This window comes from Nicotiana tabacum, chromosome 18 (genome assembly GCF_000715075.1).
Source record: "Nicotiana tabacum cultivar K326 chromosome 18, ASM71507v2, whole genome shotgun sequence".
In the NCBI taxonomy this organism is placed as follows: domain Eukaryota; kingdom Viridiplantae; phylum Streptophyta; class Magnoliopsida; order Solanales; family Solanaceae; genus Nicotiana; species Nicotiana tabacum.
The window spans coordinates 79,868,761-79,884,769 of NC_134097.1; positions in this window are offsets into that span (position 1 = coordinate 79,868,761).

Sequence of the window (16,009 nt, forward strand, 5' to 3'; positions counted from 1 at the left end):
AATTCCTCATCGTTTGTAATCGTTGCTTTGTAAGAGCAATGAGTCCCATAGCATTGACAATATCTTGATCCATCCTTTGTGATACACAACTCAACTCATTTGTCATTATTAGAACTTTTAACATCAAGTGCAACATTAAAACAAAATCAAATTCCTTGATCTTACCCATAAGACTTTCAGCAACAATTCTATCGGCATAGTTTGGACACTCACGGGCAGTAAATTCAAGAAAATGAATAATTGATGAAAATAGGACAATAAGGTTATCCAATGTTTTATAATGAGAACCCCAACGAGTATCACCTGGTCATTGAAGCCCACGTTCTTGATTTAATCCTTGTCCAGTATGCACTTCACCTGATTTGAGCAACTCCTTTAACTTTTTAGCTTGATGTTCTCGAAGCAAAACCCTGCGCTTAAAAGATGTTCCAACAATATTTAAGACATTAGCAACTATACAAAAAATTCATCTATATCTGAATGCTTCTTTGCAAGAGCCACAAGTGTTAATTGCAATTGGCGAGCAAAACAGTAAATGCAATATGGTGATGGAGACTCATTCATAATCAAAATCTTAACACCATTTAGCTCTTCCTGCATGTTACTAGCCCCATCATAATCTTGCCCACATATTTGCGTTGGACATAATGAGTGATCAGAAAGAAAGAAGCAGATTGCCTTTTTCAATGACATAGCCGATGTATTACTAACATGAACAATGCCAATAAATCTCTGTATTTCCTCTCCTTCCTTGTTAACACATCTCAAAACAAGTTCCATTTGCTCCTTGTGTGATATATCTTTTGATTCATCAACTAGTATCCCGAAAAATCCTCATCCAGATCTTCAATGATAGCTTTGATTGTTTCTTTAGCACATGCATCAACAATATCTTTTTGAATACTTGGAGAACACGTCATTCCATTACTTGGAGCATTTTCTAATATAATGCTTCCAACATCCCGATCAATATCTCCATACCATTGCAAAAGCTCAAGAAAGATACCTCTGTTTGTAGAAGATTGACTCTCATCATGCCCACGAAATGGCAAACCTAGTCTCAAAAGAAATCTTTCCACGTCGATTGAAGTACTCAAACGACGTCGAGAATCATTTTTTCTTTCTCGAATTGTTAAAAGAAGTGCAAATTGATTGTGATTGATTTATTAAATCAAGCATCCTGTTGAAACACTTGTTGTGGATGCTATCTACTTCTCCAACATGAGCTTTAAATCTTTCAATAGCCTTATTCCAAGCTTTAAAGCCATTTTTTGTAAAATCATCTCCCGTATTTCCATGAATTTCATGTTCTTTTTTTAATCAAATAGCAACACAAACAATATGCAACATCTTTTGATATACTGTACTCTAACCACTTGGAATGTTGAACCTTAACCAATCGGACAAAACTGACGCATTATCTCCCCAAACTTAGTTTTAGGAAAATCATGATTCACAAGCTGTCAAGGCATTTTTTTTAATATAATGTCTTCTAACTTCACCACGTACATTAGGGTTATATTCTGTAATAGGTTTTCTATCTCCTGGATCAACATTGAGAGATTCTAAATCAAGATCAGAAAGAAATGTGTCCCTCTAAATTTTCGGAGCTATAGATGAAGCATAGATGGATGAGTAGAACTAGAACTTGGTTGTCCAATATTCGTTCTTATGACAAACCTATCCATCTCAATTCAAAAAGATTGATGAAATATTCCTACATAATAAGATTCGATTTTACCTAAAATTCAATTCAAATAATTTAACTAAATCCTATTGGGAAACTCGTGTCTCTATATAACAATACAAATAATAATGCAATAACAACATATTTAACCACATTGAACCGAAAATTAATCACACTTCTTTATAACTAAGTATATCAGAATTTATTCTTTCGAAAGATAAGATTACAAAATTTTGAAGCAATAAGCCAATGAGATAAATTCATCAATCGCACAAACTGATGCAAATAACTTGCATTTATCCCAAAAACATTCAGTTTTGAAATTAAGTAAGTCAGAAATAGAGATAAATTTATTTTTCATGTTTATTTGCCACAAAATAATTACAATCAGTGGGTATATTCATAAAAAAATAATGAATCTATTTTACAAAGCATATGTGATAAGAATTATAATTTGTAAAACTCACTATCTTCGATAGAATATTATTATTTATACCCAAAATCTCTAGCATTAAAATACCAAATCTTATTACCTTGTTCCTTGTGTTTTAATTTTGAGATGGGGAGATCAAGAAAACTTGTTAATCACTGTGTATCCTGTGATTTCCTTAATGCGAAAGCTGGAGCAGCCGAGAAGGATTCTACGATTTAGCATTTTTTTCTTTGGCGTCTTTTGGAAGCCTACAAATGTTTTAAATAGTGGAGGATTTTTTTTCTCCTTTTCATCTTCTAATTAGTAAATAAGAGGAAATAGAAAAAGAAAAAAAAAGTAAAAGAAGAGGTAAGTTATAAGTCAGCATTGAAAAGGATTAGAAAATAAAGGAATCGACGCTTTATGAAAATAAGGAAACGTATTATTTTTCTGGAAAAAAGATACTGCGAGCAAGAATCGATCTACATCGGGATTCCAAGCGACTTAATTTCAACCTCCAAACCAAAGCATCCATTGGACTTTTTCATTAATGGGTGCTTGCCCATATATTATATCAGTTTTCATAAAATCTTTTGTATAGGTCAAAATCGAGGAGTATGATTTTGAAGGCCTAAAACGGGCTATAGGCCCGAGTCCGAGAGACTCGAAGTGGATGTCGTGTCCGGCTAAGGGACACCTGCCTCGAGGAAGTTAATCGAATGTTGTCACGGACCACATCGTGGGCAGCATTATCTCGAAGTGAATCAAGAAAGAGCGGGAATTTTTCAAGGGCACGTGGACCCGTGCATTAATTATAGGATCAGGGTTATATGAAGTAGTACAGTTCCATACTAGGTCGTTATACACTTGTACCAATAGAATTCTTTACCCTTATGAGCAATGTACTATATTGGGGTTTTTCTCTTCCTATATAAAGGGGACCCCAATCGCTTTGTAAAAGATGAGATCATTCATTGCAATAGAACATTCTTATTTTTTCTGTTTAACGTGCTCTTAAAATATTCTTCAGCTTTATTGTCTTTGCTTTATTATTCATACTTTATTACTCTTAGCTAACCTCGAGGTCCCTGGATAAGTCGACCTCGAGGCCCCCTACTATTCTAACAACGCTGATTCGGTTCTTTATTTCTTCTTACGTAAGCTCAACATTACTTGTATAATCACTAGTATTAAAATATATCATGTATCTTTAAAACCACAAAATATCTTTAATTGTTAAACTCATTTTTTGAGGTAAACAGTTTGGCGCCCACCGTGGGGCTAAAGATAATAATGATTATTTTAGTACTAGTTTTCCGATAACACATGTTATTCTTCACACTTTTTCTTTTCAAAGTTTCTTTGATTTCAGGTTTAATCATGTATAGTACACAAAATGCACCTGCTCACGACAGTGAGAGACTTGGAGAAAACAACAGCATAGGGCTCGGTGTACCACCCGTAAACCCTAGGGGAGTGTCGAATATGGAGCCAGTTGATATCAGCTCCCACAACACTTTAAACATGGACGCAGGCGCAGACCCTGTAAGAAATGCACACAGGGAAGCCCGGGCCGGAGGCCAAGAAGCACGAGAAAAGGAAGAAGGAGGAGTTAGCCTCCAAGTGATATTCGAGATGCTGCAAGCTCAGCAAGTCGCCATCGCTCAACTTCAAAGTCAGAACATGACTCCTAACATTGCCGAACCAGTAAACATGCAGCACGAACCAGGTCAAAAGACCTGATGAAAGCGACTCGGGGACTGACCCCATAATCATGAAAATGCTCGAGGAACTGACTAAAAGAATTGAGTCAGGAGAAAAGAAAATAGAAGATAACGATAAAAAGGTGGAAACTTACAACTCCCGGGTAGACCAGATACTCAGAGGACCTCCAGTTCTGAAGGGCCTTGATGCCAAAAAATTCATACAAAAACCTTTCCCCTCGAGTGCGGCACCAATGCCCATCCCCAAGAAATTCCGCATGCCCGATATACCAAAGTATAATGGAACAACCGACCCCAATGAACACATTACTTCATACACTTGTGGAATAAAAGGGAATGACTTGAACAACGATGAAATCGAGTCGGTATTATTAATGAAGTTTGTGGAAACGCTGTCAAAAGGAGCTATGATTTGGTACCATAACTTAGCTCCTAACTCCATAGACTCATTTGCTATGTTGGCGGATGCCTTCGTAAAGGCACACGTCGGGGCCATAAAGGTGGCCACGAGAAAATCGGACATCTTCAAGATAAAACAAAGAGACGACGAGATGCTGAGGGAGTTCGTGTCCCGATTTCAGATGGAAAGGATGGAATTATCCCCGGCCTCCGATGATTGGGCAGTTCAGGCCTTCTTGCAAGGTTTGAATGAGAGAAGTTCGATAGCATCTCGATAGCTAAAACTAAACTTGATCGAGTATCCAGGTATGACATGGTCGGATGTGCACTCTTGGTATCAGTCAAAAATTAGGGTCGAGGACGACCAGTTGGGAGCCCCCTCGGGCTCAGTTTACCCGAATGGATTCGCAATCAAACCCTCGAGGGACATAGACTGTGGGTTAAGATTCAACAAAGAACGGTATCAACCATACGATCGAAGAAACAATGGCCCAAGACACAACACTTCTCGAAGTTATCGAAGAAGTGACCAAGGTCCAGGTTCTCGGGGGCTCATGAGCAAGACCGTATTTGATAAGCACGTCTACCCCGCCGAAGCCCCCCAATTATTCGAGTACAATTTCAGCATAGATGTATCAGGGATCGCCTCAGCTATTGGGAGAATCAAAGATACTAAGTGGAACAGGCCAATACAGACCGATCCCTTCCAAAGGAACCCGAACTTAATGTGCAACTATCATGGCATACATGGTCATAGAACGGAGGACTGCAGACAGCTAAGGGAGGAAGTGGCTAGGTTATTCAATGAGGGCCATCTTCGAGAATTCGTAAGTGATCGGGCTAAGAATCATTCAGGGAAAGGGATGCAGGCAAGAAGAGTGAACCAGAAGAGCCCCAACATGTCATTCACATGATCATCGGCGGAGTCGATGTCCCGTAGGGACCCGTATTCAAACGTACCAAAATATTCATCACCGGGGAAAAGCGGACTCGGGATTACTTGCCCGAGGACACCCTTATATTCAGTGAAGAAGATATCGAGGCTATATTTCAACCTCATAACAATGCTCTGGTAATTTCTATCCTTTTGAATAAAGTTCAAGTTAAACATGTTCTCGTGGATCCAGGTAGTTCGACGAATATAATCAGGTCCAGGGTCGTGGAGCAGCTCGGGCTGCTCGATCAAATCATACCGGCATCTCGAATCTTGAATGGCTTCAACATGGCTAGTGAGACAACAAAGGGGGAAATCATCTTCCCAGTCAACGTGGCCTGAACCATGCAAAACACCAAATTTCATATCATTGAAGGTGACATGAGATACAATGCTTTGCTCGGAAGGCCGTAGATCCATAGCATGTGGGCGGTACCATCAACCCTCCACCAAATGATGAAGTTCCCAATGAAGGACGGCGCGAAAACAGTATACGATGCAGCCAACGAAATATTTGCAGTGCAGGACTCAGCACCGGTGTCAACTCTATCCACATCGAAAAAATTGAAGGATGAACAGACGACCAAATAGCAATTACAGCTCGTGCCCTCGGTGAATCCCGAGGGACTAATGTCCGATGAACATGTAGCTGTGAATGTTCCTCACTCCTCGAACCTTCGTTGCCCCCAAAGAATCGGATGCGACGAAATCGACGATCGAAGAGCTCGAACAGGTCGTATTAATCAAGCATCTTCCGGAACAAAAGGTATACCTGGGGATGGTGTTAACCCCCGAACTCAGGAAAAAAACTCTTTCAATTTCTTATCGATAATATTGATTGCTTCGCTTGGTCCCATTTAGATATGATAGGGATCCCACCAGAAATAACTACCTATCAACTAAGTATCAATCCCTGATTCAAACCGGTGAAGCAAAAGAGGAGACCTCAGTCCGAGGTAAAGCATACATTCATCAAGGAAGAGGTAACCAAACTCTTGAAAATAGTATCCATAAGGGAAGTAAAATATCCTGAATAGCTAGCTAACGTAGTGGTAGTCCGTAAAAAAGGGAATAAACTCAGAATGTGTGTAGATTACAAAGATTTGAACAAATCATGCCCTAAAGATTCTTTCCCATTACCCAACATCGATCGATTGATCGATGCTACGGCTGGCCACGAGATCCTTACCTTTCTCGACGCCTACTCCGGGTAAAACCAAATTCATCACCAAGTATGAAACATATTGTTATAATGTAATGCCTTTCGGGATAAAAAACGCAGGAGCCACATATAAACGCTTAGCTAATAAGATGTTTGAACATCAAATAGGCAAATCCATGGAAGTTTATATTGATGATATGCTAGTTAAGTCCCTACGCGCAGAGGACTATTTGTCCCATTTGCAGGTAATGTTCGACATCCTTAGAAAGTATAACATGAAGCTCAACCCCGAGAAGTGCGCTTTTGAAGTTGGATCGGGCAAGTTCTTGGGCTTTATAGTGTCAGACAGAGGCATTGATATCAATCCCGATAAAATCAAAGCCATTGAGGAAATCACTGTGGTAAACAATGTGAAAGCCGTGCAACAGCTGATCGGACGAATAACTACCCTAGGTCAATTCATCTCGAGATCATCGGATTAGAGTCATCATTTTTTCTCCCTACATAATAAGAAGAACAATTAGAGTCATCATTTTTTCTCCCTACTTAATAAGAAGAACAACTCGCATGGACTCCAAAATGTCAGCAATCCCTGGAAAAATTAAAACGATATCTCTCGAGCCCACCCTTGCTCTATACTACGAAGGAGGATGGAACACTCTACTTGTATTTATCCATGTTCGAAGTAGCGGTAAGTGGCATGTTGGTTCGAGAAGAGCAAGGTACGCAATTTCATGTTTATTATGTGAGTCGGACCCTAGGGGATGCGGAAACCAGGTATCTGCATTTGGAAAATTAGCTCTTGCATTAATAAGCGTATCTAGGAAATTAAAACCATATTTTCAATGCCATCCTATATGTGTATTAACTACATATCCACTTCGAAATGTCTTGCATAAGCCCGAATTATCGGGAAGATTGACCAAATGGGCTACCAAACTTGGAGGATATGATATCGAATATCAGCCTCGGACGGCCATCAAGTCTCAAATTATGGCAGATTTCGTGGCCAATTTCGCACCTGCCCTCGTACCCGAAGTAGAGAAAGAACTCTTGATAAAAATGGGTACATCGACGGGGGTTTGGACCCTCTTCACGGACGGTGCCTTGAATGTGAAAGGGTCCGGGCTCGGCATCATTTTAGAAACGCCTACAGGTAGTATTATTAAACAGTCTATCAAAACTTCTAATTGACTAACAATGAGGCCGATTATGAAGCCATGATCGCAGGTCTTGAACTAGCCAAGGGCCTTGGAGCAGAGGTCATCGAGGCAAAGTGTGATTCCCTTTTGGTGGTAAACCTTGTAAACAGAAGCTTTGAGGTTCAAGACGATTGAATGCAGAGGTACCTGGACAAACTTCAAATAACACTGCACCGCTTCAAGGAATGGACACCGGACCATGTACCTCGGGAACAGAACAGCGAGGCCGACGCGCTAGCAAACTTGGGATTATCAGTCGAAGAGGACGATATTGTCCCGGGGGCTGTCATCAAGTTATGTAGATATTAACTCAACAAGCTTAACATGGGAATGGAGGAATAAGTACATCGATTATCTAAAGCATGGAAAGCTCCCCGCGGACCCAAAAGAGTGAAGAACACTCTGAGCCAGAGCGGCCCGATTCTCGCTCGATGAAAATGGAACGTTATACAGAAGAACCTTTGATGGACCATTGGCGGTGTGCGTGAGACCCGAGGATATGGACTATGTACTACGGGAAATCCAGGAGGGCTCCTGTGGAAACCATTCTGGTGCAGACTCTTTGATTCACAAGGTGATCAGAGTAGGATATTATTGGGATAGCATGGAAAAAGATACCAAGGAATTCATTCGAAAGTGTGATAAGTTCCAAAGATTTGCGCCAATAATTCATCAACCAGGTGAACAACTCCACTCGGTCCTATCCCCGTGGCCATTCATGAAATGGGGGTTGGTCATCGTCGGCCCCTTACCAACGACACCAGGTAAAGCTAGATTCATTGTATTTTTGACTAACTACTTCTCAAAATGGGTTGAAGTGCAGGCCTTCGAGAAGGTAAGAGAAAAAGAAGTCATCGATTTCATATGGGACCACATCATATGCCGGTTCGGGACACCCGCCAAAATAACATGTGACAATGGAAAATAGTTCTTCGGCAATAAATGGACAAAATTCCTCGAGGATCATAAAATCAAAAGGATCCTATCAGCACCTTACCACTCAAGTGCAAATGGGCAGGTCAAGTCCACCAACAAAACCATCATCCGAAACTTGAAGAAAAGGCTAGATGATCCCAAGGGGAAATGGAGAGAGGTGTTGCTCAAGGTATTATGGGCATATCGGACGACACCGAAGTCAAGAACGGGGGAGACCCCGTTTTCCTTGGTATATAGGTCCAAAGCTTTAATCCCAGTCGAAGTCGGGGAGCCTAGCGCAAGGTTTTAGTATGCCACCGAAGGCTCAAATAACGAAGCAATGAACACTTCTCTTGAGCTACTAGATGAAAAACGTGAGGCCGCATTAATAATAATGGCCACACAAAAACAAAGAATCGAGAGTTATTACAACAGAAGGACAAACCTCCGATATTTGAAAGTCGGGGACTTAGTACTGTTGAAAGTCACTCTTAGCACTCGAGGCCCAAGCGAAGGAAAGCTAGGTCCCACTTGGGAAGGACCATACCGTGTCCTTGGAGTCATAGGAAAAGGATCATACAAACTCAGCACAATGGAAGGTGAGCAACTACCAAATAATTGGAATATATCAATGCTCAAGCGATATTACTGCTGAACTCGAAGACCTTGGGTTTGAAAGCATGTGTTGCACTCTTTTTCCCTTGGATCGGGTTTTATCCCAAATGGGTTTTGCCGACAAGGTTTTTAACAAGGCAACACCTATATGCAACCTAAGGGTCACTCAACAAGTATTCAAGGCTTCTTTTCGATCAACCTCGAATACTGGGGGCATCGCCCTCAGAGGTTATAACTTTGAGAAAGATATTTCACTCCTAACAAGGCCCCGATAGGAGAACGTTGTAATGGGCCAAACGGTCAAATGAACCATGTCCATATAGAATGATCGAGCCCCGATGGCAAAACATGTATGCATGTATTAACTATTTGAAGAAGCATCTTGGCTACATCAAAAACACTTTGTATCTCATATGAGCCCTACACTTGCAATCTTATGGGAAGCGGCTCAAGGGCCAAAGCACCTCGTAATACCTAGGGACTGCCACTGACAGTCAATATAAGACCTCAAAGAGGCACCCCTTGAAACGAAGGCCAAGGCCAACTCACTCGGGGACTAACTTTTCGAACAAGTTCGGAAAGTTATTGGGAAACCAATCTAAATGACAAACCCAAAGGCTACAACCATACTAAAAACTATGGTCATACAAGGCTACGGCCAAAAAATGCGGCTCGGAGATGTCCGACTTCCTCTATAAATTAAAGGCCTTCAAACATTGATAAAACGGTTAAATCAGGCTACCCTCGGCAAAAGCAAAACATAAGGGGCCTTGATAAATTCGGTCCCGAAAAACCTAAGGGCTTCTACAAATCAAACCTCGAACAACCCAAGGGCTTTGTAACATAAGTTTTTGGAAAACCCTTAAGGGGTATTCAACTATGTCCACACAAACATAACGACTAATAAAATTCTGATACGCCGAGCCTTCGAAAAACCCAACGGGTACAAAAATGCATGCTAAGGCATATCCAAAAATTTCATTAAGTCTTTTAGCCGAAGTAAGGGAAAACTATATAGCCATATTGGAGGCCGAAATGACCCAATTTAAAGAGCCTAAGGTCCAAGTCTAATAAAGAGCCTAAGGGTCGATATGCAAAGAGCCTAAGGGCCAGCTTAAAAAGAAATATAGGGTCAAAGACCTATGGGAGTCGGAGGCCGCATTCTCGTTTAACTCGGACCCAAAGGCCCTGAGCCCGCATTAATTTAACTTTAATATTGGCTTGGGGATCATCTAAAACCCTAAGGGGTACGATCTTGGGCAATAAAAGCTTAAGGGCTTATTGCGAGTCTAAATCAATATTCGAATTTAACATGTGAATCATCGGTAATTTTTATGAACGGAGTCAAAATAAAAGATCAGCACAAATTAAGAAAAGAGCAAAAGCTACTTTATATTCACCCGACAAATCTACAAAGCATATTACAACAAAGGACCATTATACAAAAATAAAAGCCTAATCTATTTTTGGGGCCACGTCCCCGGGAGTGTCGTCTTCATCTTCGGTAGCTTTATCTTTTGGGGCCTCTTCCCCTTCAGAAGTATCTTCTTCACCTTCCTTGTTCCCGGAGCCACTCACCAAGTCCTTATCATCAGAAGAGACAAGAAACCTAGCATCGGTTTCCCGTGCTTGTGCTTCGGCTATCTACTCGGTAAGGTCAAAACCTCAAGCACAGACTTCCTCGAGAGTCTCCCTCCAAGCTTGACACTTAGCCAATTCACTGCTCCGTTTTGCCCAGTTGGAGGCCACCCTCAACTCAGCTTGAACAGCCGCAGTTTCTCTATGATATATAGCGATAGATTTATCAGCCACAACTTTCGTCTTCTCAGCCTCGGCCTTGGCTTGTGCATCCTCAACCTTAGCATATACAGCTTCAGTCTGGGCTTTAGCCAATTCGGCCCCCAGCCCCTCGATTCCCCTATCCTGAGCCAAATCTTTCGCTTCGACACCACAGAGCTGAGACTCAACTGAGGTCACTTGAGCCTTAACAGCTTCCTTTTCGACGGTGAGTCGATCCATGTTCTCCTTCCACTGGTGGCAATTAGCCCGAACTTGGTTCACCTCGCCCCGGAGCTGCCCAATCATGTCCAGCTTTTGCTACAGCTGAGACATCGAAGTATTACCCTCCGACGCAGGGCCAAGAAGGCCGAACTTTGTTAAAATCAGAGTTACCTGCTCGTCCAGCTCGGACTCGCTTTTTTGAGCTTTGGCCAAAGCAGACCGGAAATCCTTAAGCTCCTCTTCCTTTTGACTACAAAGGAGCCTCAAGGCCTTCTCTTCGTCTGATACTCTCTTGAGCTCGACCTCACGTTGTTTCTACTCGGCCTTGAACTTTGCAGCATCCTATACGTGAAATAAAGGCACGTGAGTAGAAGAGGAAAACAAAGTGAGAAAAACTTGTAATAAATAGGGCAGGTCCTTACCCGGAGAAAGAGACGATGGGCCTCTTCAAAAATGGAGGATGCATCATAGAAGTCATCGACACCCTGTACCCCAGTGTAGCAACTCTGGGAAGGGTCATCCGCGATGACCTTACTTGGGTCGGGAATATGCAAAGTGATGGCTTCCTCGATTGCCTTCCCAGAATAAGTTGGCAATGAAAGAGAATGACCTATTGTCGCGGCCCCAAGCTCTTCAATCGGGGCATTCTCATTAACCTCAGGGGCCTCAGAATTTACCCCCTCTAGTATAGTTGTTGAAGACGGAGGGACAATCTCAACCCCCAGAGATATGGGGGCCTTGCCCGTCTCTTCCCTTCGGGCATCCTCACAGGTGGATTTCTAGTTCAGAAGGCTTGGCGGCCTCGACTGACTTACCGGCCCGAGTCACCAGCGCTGATTCTTCCTCATCATTTTCATCACCATCCAGGGAGTCATGGGCTGAGCTTGTGCCCATTTGAGAAAACCTTTTTCGTAGCCTTCGATGGAAAGTTTTCTAGTTTAGGGGATTTTTGGGCTCCAAGACCCTCTTTTTTTTATGATCCTTCTAGGGCTTCGGGTTTGAAGGCTTGGTCGTTTCCCCGGTCGGGTCTGGCCTCATTTCAGACACATCTCCAAGGCCGTGGTTCATGGCTTCCCATTGGCCCTTCGCCAATTCACGCCACTTACGCTCGTCATAAGAAGATGTGGCAGCTAATTTCCTGACCCAAGCCTCGAGGACAGGCACCTCCAAGGGCACCCAAGTATCGGCTGCCAAAACAAAGGTGAGTAAGCTATAAAAAATGAAAAAAATAAAAATAGGTACAAAGGGAAATGTGGACTCCACTTACGGTTAAAATTCCACCTCTCCAGGAACGATATTTGTTCTTTGGGGATGATGTCCGAAGTCCTAACTCTAAAAAATCGGCTCATCTAACCTCGATCTTTTGTTTTATCGGTACTGGCAAAGAAGGATTTCATGGTTCGACACTATAGCTTGATAAGCCCTCGGACTAATTGGGGCCGATACAGTCGAACTAAGTGGCTGAGGGTGAATTCTAAACCTTCGACCTTCTCAGAAAAGTACCGCAACATGATCACGATACGCCAGAACGAAGGGTGGATTTGGCCAAGGGTGACTTTGTTGTCTTGCAGAAGTCGATCACCACTGAGTCGAGGGGGCCCTGTGTGAAGGGAAAAGTGTAAACACTCAAAAAACTCTCCTTGTAGGTGGTTATGCTTTCATCAGGCTTCAAGATCTAATCTTGAACTCGTCCCTCCATCGACAATCCTTTCTTACATCCTTGTCGAGTTGCGTGGTTATCAGACTGATATATCATGACACATGCTTGCATCAGCCCTCGACATTTGGAGGATTCTCGATACCGAAGTCCTTATTAATGATGCAATCGCCAGGGGTGATCTCTGCAAGCGTCGGCGGCACCACTGGTTTGGCCGGCTGAGAGGCGGAGGAAGATAAATCTTTATCTTCTTTGGGGACCGCCTTAGAAGTTTTGGCCATGGTTATAAGGTAAGGAAGACAGGTGAACTGGGATGTGGTACTTCCTGCTAGAACTTGGCGTTTTATGGAGTTCAAAGAGGAGGGGGAACATGTGATTGGAGAGATAAGGATTGGGAGAGATTGAAGAAAGGTAAAGTTGTTTGTTAAAAGAAGATGCCCCATATTTATAGAAGGGCGACGACAGTTCGAAGGCGTTAAATGGCCGACCAACACTGGCGTGCACTTAATGTTTTTAGGGAAGCGGGCCAATGGGACATTTCGGGCACTTCTAATGTCAGCTTCACAAGGACGACGTCATCGCGGGAGGCTCAGGAAAATCGAGGTTCAAATCGTTTCATATCATTCCATTCCAAGAAATACGGGGACTATCTGTGTACAGTCAAAATCGAGGAGTATGATTTTGAAGGCCTAAAACTGGCTATAGGCCCGAGTCCGCGAGACTCGAAGTGGATGTCGTGTCCGGCTAAGGGACAACTGCCTCGAGAAAGCTGATTGAGTGTCTGGCACGGACCGTATCATAGGCAGCATTATCTCGAAGTCAATCAAGAAAGAGCGGGATTTTTTCAAGGGCAGGTGGACCCGGGCATTAATTATAGGATCAGATTGTGCGGAGTAGTACAGTTCCGTACTAGGCCGTTATACACTTGTACCAATAGAATTCTTTACCCTTATGAGCAAGGTACTATATTGGGGTTTTTCTCCTCCTATATAAAGGGGACCCCAATCACTTTGTAAAAGATCAGACCATTCATTGCAATAGAACATTCTTATTCTTTCTGTTTAACGTGCTCTCAAAATATTCTTCAGCTTTATTTTCTTTGCTTTATTGTTCATACTTTATCACTCTTAGATGACCTCGAGGTCCCTGGATAAGTCGAGCTCGAGGCCCCTTACTGTTCTAACAACGCTGATTCAGTTCTTTATTTATTCTTACTTAAGCTCAACATTACTTGCATAATCACTAGTATTAGAATATATCACGTATCTTTAAAACCACAAAATATCTTTAATTGTTAAACTCATTTTTTTGAGGCAAAAATCTTTATATAAGTATACTGAGTCTCCGTCGGTGTCAGTGGTTGCTGCAGCACCCTAAATCTTACACGTGGGTCCGCCCCACGATTTTTGTAATTTGCCGAATGAACTGAGTTTGAGCCAAAATCCACTTCCCCCCCCCCCCCCCCAAGAGAGCATTAGATATCTTAGCAGGCTCGAAAACCTTACACTCAATTCGTGTACAAGGCTAAATCAGTACTCGAACTGCCAAATGGTGTTGAGATTGTTGATGCAACTGATTCTATATCCGTGGAGAAATTATCAGGCGCACCTAGCTCGTGCAACATTCGTTACATAAATTGTGCTAATCTGGTTGAGATGAACGCTAATTTCAAGTTAGAACATCTTGAAAATATCAATGTAGAAACTCTCGGCTATTTGGGTCTGTCAAACTTGGAGTTGAAGAGCGGATGATGTGGTTAAGTTATAGGGAAATTGGCAACTCGTTGCAAACAGGTGATGTTGTAGACATTTCAGCCAGTGCTGGAGATAATTGATAAACAACGTTTCAGTATCAACGAGTTTGGAATGAGGATTCTATTCCTGGAAGAACAACAAGACCAAGACAAAGAATCTAATTGTAAAGTTGAAGAGTTTTACTTCTTTCATACGACCTGCCTATAAATTGCACTACAGTCACACTCATACCAAAAGTTCAAAACCCCTGTAACGACCCGACTTGTCATTTTAAGAATTAATGTCCCGTTCAACGATTTAAGGACCCGAGTAACTTCGTAATATATATTATGACTTCCGTGCGCAGTCCGTAAATTTTTTTGGAATGTTTTTATATGAAAAATTGATTAAAATGTGAAATAGAGCTTTAAAACTCAACTGAGTTGACTTCGGTTAACATTTTGAGAAAATGGACCCGGAATTGTATTTTGACTTTTCTGGTAGGCCGGTATAGTGATGTGGGACTCGGGCACATGCCCATAATCGAATTTGGAGGTCCCTAGCTCAAATTATCGTCATTTAACGGAATCTAGGAATCTAAGACTAAAGATTTCTAAAGTTTGACCCGGAATTTGCATTTTGAGAAAACGACCCCGGAATGGAATTTTGATGATTCCAATATTTTGGTATGTTGATTTCGTACTTAAGCGCATGTTCGAATTTGAATTTGGAAGTCCGTAGGACAATTCAACGCATTTTGGCGAAAGTTGGAAAATCGAAGATTTTTGAAAAGTTTGACCGAGAGTTGACTTTTTGATATTAGGGTCGGAATCTGATTATAAAAATTGGAACAACTCTATTATGTCATTTATGACTCGTGTGAAAAATTTAAAGTCATTCCGGATTGATTTGATATGTTTCGGCGCAAAATATAGAAGTTGGAATATTTGAAAACTCATAATTCGATTCGATGCTTAATTCGTAATTTCGGCATGGTTTGACGTGGTTTGAAGCCTCGGTTAAGGTCGTATTGTATTTTGGGACATATTGGTATAATTGGTTAAGGTCCCGAGGGCCTCGCGTGGATTTAGAAAGGTAAATAGAATGGATTTCAGACAAAGAGGGTTGCTGGAAATTTCTGTTGCAGAGCTATTCGCCAGAAATTTCTAGTGCATGGAGCCCAATTTGGAAGCTTGTATCTCGCAATCTATAAGGAATTTGAAAATTATCAAAACATGAAAGTTGTATCCCTTTGATTCTAATTTCCAAAAAGTTAAAACATTTATTATTTGGAAGTTTGTACAGAAGTTATGATGGATTGAATGAAGGCTGGTAAAGCAGTTTCTCCAGAAATTTCGTATGCTTGGAGCCGAATTTGGAAGCTTATATCTTGCAATTCTTAAGGAATTAGAAAATTATTTAAACAGAAAAGTTGTGGCTCTTTGATTCTAGTTTCCAGAAAGTTAAACCATTCATCATTTGGACATTTGTACATAAAGTTATGATCGATTGAAGGAAGACTAGTGCAAGTAAGTTCTGGTGTGGACTTTTAATGACGAAAAATGAAC